The 7,960-nt window shown below is 41.3% G+C and overlaps 1 protein-coding gene across 2 annotated transcripts in view; it reads right to left on the minus strand.

Moving 5' to 3' along the window:
* Positions 1–5,002: 5,002 nt before the first annotated feature.
* Positions 5,003–7,960, minus strand: part of rab11fip4a (RAB11 family interacting protein 4 (class II) a) — a 69,933-nt gene continuing 66,975 nt past the window's right edge. For both annotated transcript variants that reach the window (XM_048246528.1, XM_048246529.1), the window contains one exon: positions 5,003–7,960. This exon is cut by the window's right edge and continues 191 nt beyond it. The gene's annotated coding sequence lies outside the window, so the exon portion shown is untranslated.

The following is a 7,960-nucleotide window of genomic DNA, read 5'->3' on the forward strand; positions in this document are numbered from 1 at the left end:
CTGCAAGTGATTTGCAATTCACAAACAATATTGCATACTTCTTTTTACATTCAAACCTAATGTAAATTACAGTATATACATACGTTTTCATGCGCTCAGACACACACACACACACACACACTTTCTCACACACACACACACACACACACACACATTTATACACATGAATTACAAGAACATAAACTCAGCCACATTTTACACGCATCCAGTCAAATAAACATGTGCAACTGAAAACCCATATAAACACTATGCAGAGCAACATATCCTCACGGACACATACATATTGCCCCAACACAACACCAATATGAGAGAGCAGCAGAGGGATGGTGACAGCTTTGGAACAAAAAATGGAATGCCACACCATTTTGACAAGACCAGTAGGGCACTCAATCACACTGGAAATGAAAACAGCCAAAACCTATTCATCTATTCACAGGAGAAGCTCCAGTCACAGAAAAGCACCATGTGTTGTTTTGTTTTTTTAATTCTGTGATGAGTGGAGACAGTGTGCTGGTATGTTTGCCTCTCAGGTGATGATGGACCCAAACAATGTGACAGGACGGCCCCCCGGGTCTGTGTCAAACACAAAAGATCTCTCAGCAAACACCCAGGGATCTCTCAATAACACACACACACACACAAAAGCACATACACACACAAAAGCATGCACACACAGACACACACTAATATACACAAAAGCACGCACACACACACAAACCCACAGACACACACACGCACACACACACAGAAACAAACACACACACACCCCTATCTGCCCATGCTGCTCGTACTGGGTCACAGTCAGACAAAACCACAAGAGAAAGTAGCTTCTTCACACAACTATACACCATTCTCAGAACTCCAGGAACTTCATCATTGAATTTAATCTCCTTTTACAGAGCAGGAAATTACCCATTCAACACCTACTGTGGCGTCCTCGTTTACTGAACTGTGGCTGAGGGTGGGTGAGGGAGATGGCGAGCCCAGCCCAATGCATTATAACCAAGGCGCCTCTGACCCATTAGTCATGGTGTAATCATTACCTCACACTTGGGGGCTAGATGTCATCTCAGGAGACACAGCCTCTGAGGCATCACGGCAGGGCTGGCCAGCTGTCAGGCCGAGAGGGAATCTTTAAATATTAGTGCAAGAGATTAAGATTTTATCCAGGGTGTGCAGATCGCTAATAGTCGGAGAGAGAGAGAGAAAGAGGGATGGAGAGAGTTGAAGAGCTGAGACAGGCAGAGAAGAGGGGAGTCAAGGACAGCAGGAGACGACCCAGTCTGAGAGCCATGAGGGAAGGAGGGAATGAGTGTCAGTGAGAAAAGAGGATGAGAGAGTGCGTAGAGAGCAAAAACAGAGAGTAAGATTGGGATGGGTGGGTGAGAATCAGAGAAAAAGAGGGGAGGACAGACTAAGAGGCTTGGGACCAACAGAGAAAGTGGATCAATAAAAGACAGTAACACACTGAAACTAATAATAAATGTACAGACCACAGACTGTTCCTCCCAGCCAGGACTGTACTGGACAGTCCATGGGAAGGGAAGGACTTTGTGAGCATCGTTAAGGCACCATCGTCAAGCACTCAATCATGTGATATGGTGGCGAATGCTGTGCTCCACCTGGGCAGGGACAGAGCACCGGCTCCTTTCCTCCCCTGCCAGTGAAACTAACACTACCGTGTGACAGGCGGGCATTCCCTGCCTGGTCACATCAGAGGTGACCCACACAGACGTTTTTGAAACGAAACATTAGCAGCCTTCAGCCTCTTGGGGGAGTTCTGTTTGAGACAGTGTGCGTGGTGTGATGTGATGTGACATGTGGCTGGGAGGAACTAGGAGGTGGAGGGAAGCAGGGCCAGAGAGCCACTGGTCCTGAGAGAAGAATCTAGTCCTGATCAGGATGCCCCAACCACCCAACAACCCCCCCCCCCCCACACACACACACACACAAGAAAGTGCACACGACATGGGCAAACCAACAGGTCAACATTTTTAGGGGATAAAGCTGGAGGGAGTTTTAGTGTACATTTTGAACATTGCCATTCTCCCTTGCCTGGGAAAGGTCTGTTTTGTTGTAGAACACTGGTGCCAAAGGGAAACCATTCTCTGCAATCTCACTGCAGATAGTTCCTTCCTCCAAGTTTGTCCTCATTATTATTTAAGCAGACATCAAAGCAGAGTAATCATAAATGAGAGATAGCTTGATGGAGGCTGGGACACGGGAGAGACTATTTGGACAGCTGTGATGAAACACATTCACAAGTCATTTTTTAAGAGCACTCTGTATTCCAGCTGGATCTGTCTGATGCGGGCTGAATGGGTGGTTACTGGAGATTTGGACACAAAGCCATGAAGCAGTGAGATGCAGGTCAGACCCCCCCCCACACACACACAACATACACGTTTGAACGCATGCATATACAGACACAAGGCCAAACACATACTGTACACACAGCAATAAACTTGTAAAAATGTAAACACACACAAACATTTGATTGGCAGTGCATTATTGACATCATGATCAGTAGGCTACAACGAATATCTATTAATTTAAAGGTATATAGGACTGCACTGTACCCTGATATGATTCAATTAGTCTCAAAAAACTTGTTTAAGAGAACACACACACACAGATACATACACAAAGACACTCATTCACTAAGTCCATTTTCATTATCCTCTCATCTCTTTCTTTGGCAACCCTGAATGAGCTCTTAAGCCTGTGATTACACATGTCTGTTTATGTGTGCAAGTGGATGGGGGTCACAGGGACACGTGGACATGTCTAGGCCTGTCATATGACTCTTAAATTCATCAGTTAGTTTCAGTGGCTATTCTCTCCATACAGTAAATAGCCTCTGGGCTGTCATTATGGTGCCCCCTGTAGGACAGCATCATGATTACAGGCCCTATTTTCCTGCTGTCCAGGACAGAACATCATTAAAGTATTTCTTTACTCTAGCTACCCAGTCATTCACTCCATAAATATCTTTTGACATGAAGAATTAAATAGCATCAAGTAAATTCCCCCTGCAGCCAATGCGATACAAGGCCCATTATGAAATCATAATGTATTAGAGCTAGTCCAGTGGCCTTACCATTTGATTCTGATGATACTGACATTGTTCAAAGGAATGGTTTAGTTTATGGTAAGGCAAGACCCCAAAGATAACATTAGCATAAAAAGGCATTTTTACATGATTGACCATTTCGACCCATGTCTCTAATCATTAGGCTATGTTTTTGATGTGCTACATCAATTTCTATAGTTGTCTTTCAGTTTCACAGTAGCCTAACCTACTGACAAAATACACAATTCCACATCATTGGATTGCATTGCCTACTAAGTAGGCCTACAATATCAGAATCCCCCTTAACCAAAGAATGAATAGACTAGGACAGATTTCACAGCATTTTTATTATAGGTCTCTATAAAGTTGGATGCATCTTTTCCTTTCAAAGAAATATGATGATTTTTCAAGCCTGCATTAGGCCTACAACCCAAAAATGTAAAATATGATCCACAACCTCTTCCTCGATATTCTATCCAGGCTGTCCTTGCTCTGCTCTAATGCCTCCTTATAAATGTCTTTCAAATGCCAGAAACATAAATAGGCTATAAGCCTCCTTCTTCATCTGACAAGTGTTGTTTTTGTTAAAAATAAAGAGTGATTACATGTTCGGAATAAATCTCACACTTGATTTACTTTATTCACAAATATCATCCTTCAGACTTGCAGACCGAAGTGCAGAGTGCTGAGGGAAGCAAAAATATTCCCAGTGAAGCTTTTCTTTACTCCTCTGCATCCTCAAACTGATCTCCTTCCAGGACCGCTTTCTGGGCTGGAATACAACGCACTGGTGGTACATGGTGAATCGACGGATTGTATTTTACCTCAGACAGCTTGTGATCAGGGACGTGGAATGGCATTTTAAGATGGGGGTCTTCCATAATAAGGTCCTCTGGTCCTAAGGCATTCAAAGGAAAGTCCATATTGTAGGCTGCTGTGTAGGCTACTGCATAGATTAACAGGGACGTCTGTCAAGTATAATAAGTCGGTAGATGTAGGCATACCTACCATAAGGTATAACGTTACTTAGCTGGATGATTTCACTCTCCCAATCCTCCTCCTCCACACATGGCGGTTGAGACGGGCAGCAGTCTTGCATCTGATCACTATCATTCTTGATCTCCATCAAATTCCAATATGTATTTGGATAAACCATTTCACGCACTGTTTCCTGTCTACGTGGTTTACAAAAAAGGCATTTTAAAGACTTGTGTGGCGAATAAGCTACGTTAATGAAAGATCCATCTGGTTACCCCCAAGCTATCTTGCAAGTTGTAACTGAGTTATCAAAGCTGAAATATTTGACAAACCAGAAACAATTCAACTCCTAATAATATTGTATTTTCTAGAGACTTTAAAATATACTGCCTGTGCAGTTGGTGGTAATTAAACGAAGTTAGCAGCTATTGTTTTAGCAGAATTGCATTTACGTTATAACATTAGTGCAAGCTTTAATCACCAACCATGTTGGTAATGTTAGCTAACTTTCTAAAAGAATAACCTAGTAACCTTATCTCCGGAGTAAATAATTCTTCGTGTCCTCTAGGAGGAAGATAATTCTTCTTGTGATGAAGCGAAATTTTGAAATTGCAATTGATTTGAATCCAGCAATAAAGATTAGCCTAGAAGTACGTTACAGGGCAGTTAGCCTGGCCCTATAAACCATGCAGCTGATTCGACTTTTTCTCGATTCCAACAGGCGGCGACAATTATCAATTTTGGACGTTTTTAGAAAGCTAGACTAGGCCTATTTTTCTTAAACCATATGGCTACACTCAAGGTAACTGTGTGAAGATGACAGTGATGCAAAGAAATCTATATTCATTTGAGCTTGTGTGTGTTTATTTGTAGCTTACTGTGTGTGTGTGTGTGTGTGTGTTTTGATTCAGCCAATAATGTTTGGTTTAAGAGAGATAATCTTGCTGCTGGTTATGGGGCACAAATCTCCTTTATTCTTTTAGAAGCGGTGACAGCAGATGCAGAACTCTAAAATCCAGATAGGCCTACCACAGGGTCACATATGACGTAGTTTCGAGCATTGCCATTATGTCAACCAAACAAAGCAACGAGTGAGCTAGCATTCTCCTGTGAAACAAAACAATAAAGAGGAGGGGGGGGGGACATCTTATTTGACAATGCCTCAGACAAAATGCAATTAGCAGGACATAATATACCTTGCTGTATGCTGTCTTATCAGGCTGTTTGTGATAGGGCATCCACACATTGACGCTGCAGCAATATGTCTGCATGGTAGTTGGAGGACCATTAGCATAATTAAATAAACTTAAAACACACACATACACACACACACACACACACACACAGGAACCGTCTGATAGGCCTTGAAGGCCATGAATTGACATGCTCTTTTTGACGCCTGCTATTACATTGTTATGACCGATAGCCCTAAGGTGCCTGAAAGTATTGCCAAATAAAATGTTGTCTAATGAACATCTTACACGACGCTTGTTTGCACATAACACTTCTACTGATATCTTGCTGCTGTATTGTATCATAAAACTGTATAAAAGACAGCCTTTTCATTTAGTAGGTCTGATGGACACATAAATACAAATATTAACTAGTTTCTGTACAACATTTACAATTTATGAAAAATGCTCAGACAAGACAGGAATACTGTATATAAAAAAGCTCCTATGATTGATCAGATGAGTTAGATCAAAAGTAAACATAAAGTAAATGAAAACAAACACAGACTCGTGCCAATTAAAATTTAAAAAGGCACACAAACCATTTTGAAAGGGATCAAGCAAAGAAAATGCACAACATCCAAATCAGTACAATTTGTGCAACAAGGCAAAACTAGCTTTGTGACAATATAGAATACACCAGTATTAGTCATATTTCCCTAGCTACACAGTTGCTTAAAATACTGTGGTGTACGGAGCCTCAAAGGCAATCTAAGTAAATTCAATACGATCAAGGGCAAAAAGGTGAGAGACAGTAACTCTGAAACCGTGATACATTCATGACATGTACAGGTTATGCATTTTCATTTAGTACGGCCAAGGGTGGCTGTTACCCTCAACAACTACAGAATCTATTCTACAGAGTGATTATCTTAATAGTGATTATGTAGCATAATTTATGAACCCTATTAATGAATAATTAATGACATTTGTTTTTCTGCTTTTTTTTTCTTTAGTGTTAGAACAATTGCTCTCTTCCCTATTCCCAATTCATGTACAGCTCATATGTTTACCAAACAGTCAGTAGGCTTTGTCACTCATAAGCACCCTTCCCCATGGCTGTCAAACGGTATATTTCACAGCCACAGAGACTGTGAGAGAGTGCTGCAGGGCCAGGCCTACAAAGTTAAACCATCCCGCCATATTTTTAACCTCCTGCATACACCTACGTTGAGTTTGCTGATCTCACACATTAGTCATAGCTTCAAGTGTAGCTGAGAGAATTCAGTCTGGGGTACTCAAATGTGTGATATAAAATAATGCATGGAGGTGGGGGTAGGGGTCTTTTTACCTTAAACTTAGCCTACAGATGGGCATAGCTCCTGGCACCTCCGCAACAGAGCTCCATTCCTGCTCTCTAAATGAGATTGGCCACTTAGACCCAGCATGCTGTTCTTTCACATCTCCACATCCCTGACTCACATAAACGCCTGAATCTCCTATCCCCATGCTCATCACACTACACTGGACTTAACCCTCAAAACATTATTTATAGATCTGTATGAAAAAATAAACCTTTTTTCCATTCTATACACTTACAACCATTATATTCCACAAAATAAAGTACATCTTCATCAGTCAATTCTGCCATTTTCCTTAGTTTGTATGTATATGACTCAACCATTCCAATTTTGTACTATTGTACAAAAACTATGTTCTTGTACGGCCACTTAATGCACTTGTGCTTCAGCAGGTGTGACTACAAGTGATTCCTGTGCATTCTCAGATTTTCTACACTAATTCTTTTAAGTTACTGTGATAGTTTGTGACAAGTCAGTCCATTTAGCCACTTCTATGAATTGCAACCCAATTGCCATTTCCAAACAATTATTTTTGCAAAATTAATGTTTCACTTGACTATTTTTAAACTGACTTAATTTGACACCTCAAGATTAAGCAGAAATACAGCCTATTGGGGAAGAACATGACATAAGTCCGTGCACCTCCATCTGATTAATCTTATTTTTCTGGTTAATATGTGTTATTTCACATATCTATTCATTTCCAATTCCTGCACTTCTTACTCACATTGATAATGCAACATTATGTGAGCCTAAGACACAGATATGAATATTCATGTCAAAAATCTATGTACCCATCATGGTCTTCATCTGACCACAGAGCACACTTTGTAAAATTGTCCCCTGCCTTTTATACGACTACAGCTCTGCCCTCTCTCACGCATGCACACAAGCTGTGGTTTTGGACTACACAATCACAACACACATGCTAATGGCTAACAGTGCTCGCTTGTTAAAATGCTACATAACTCTCCTACGAACTGCCTGGGAGCTTCCACGTCACATAAACATGTGTGCCTTTTGTTAAGGTGCCACGCCCATGACGGAGAGAGAGAAAACTAGCACATCACACGCTCTTTAATGGTCACATTACACATTACACGATAGACTCGTGAAAGCACTGGACCTATGTACCTAGAGGTAGTGTGTATGCAAACATAAGTTAAAAAGAAATGGAAAGTGAACATTCGGGTCATGTGTGTATGAATGCTTCCAGTTGTAGTCCCTTTAACTCCATCTCAATGGTCATCTCAACCAATGGGTGATTTGCATGGCGATGAGACAAAAAATGCCAGAACTCAAAAGTGGGCATGAGAGGTACCATGTGGTCACTGACAACAGCAGATTCTCTAAGTCCAGTATGTGATACAGTTCAT

Source organism: Alosa alosa, chromosome 6 (assembly GCF_017589495.1).
Source record: "Alosa alosa isolate M-15738 ecotype Scorff River chromosome 6, AALO_Geno_1.1, whole genome shotgun sequence".
NCBI classification, from domain to species: domain Eukaryota; kingdom Metazoa; phylum Chordata; class Actinopteri; order Clupeiformes; family Clupeidae; genus Alosa; species Alosa alosa.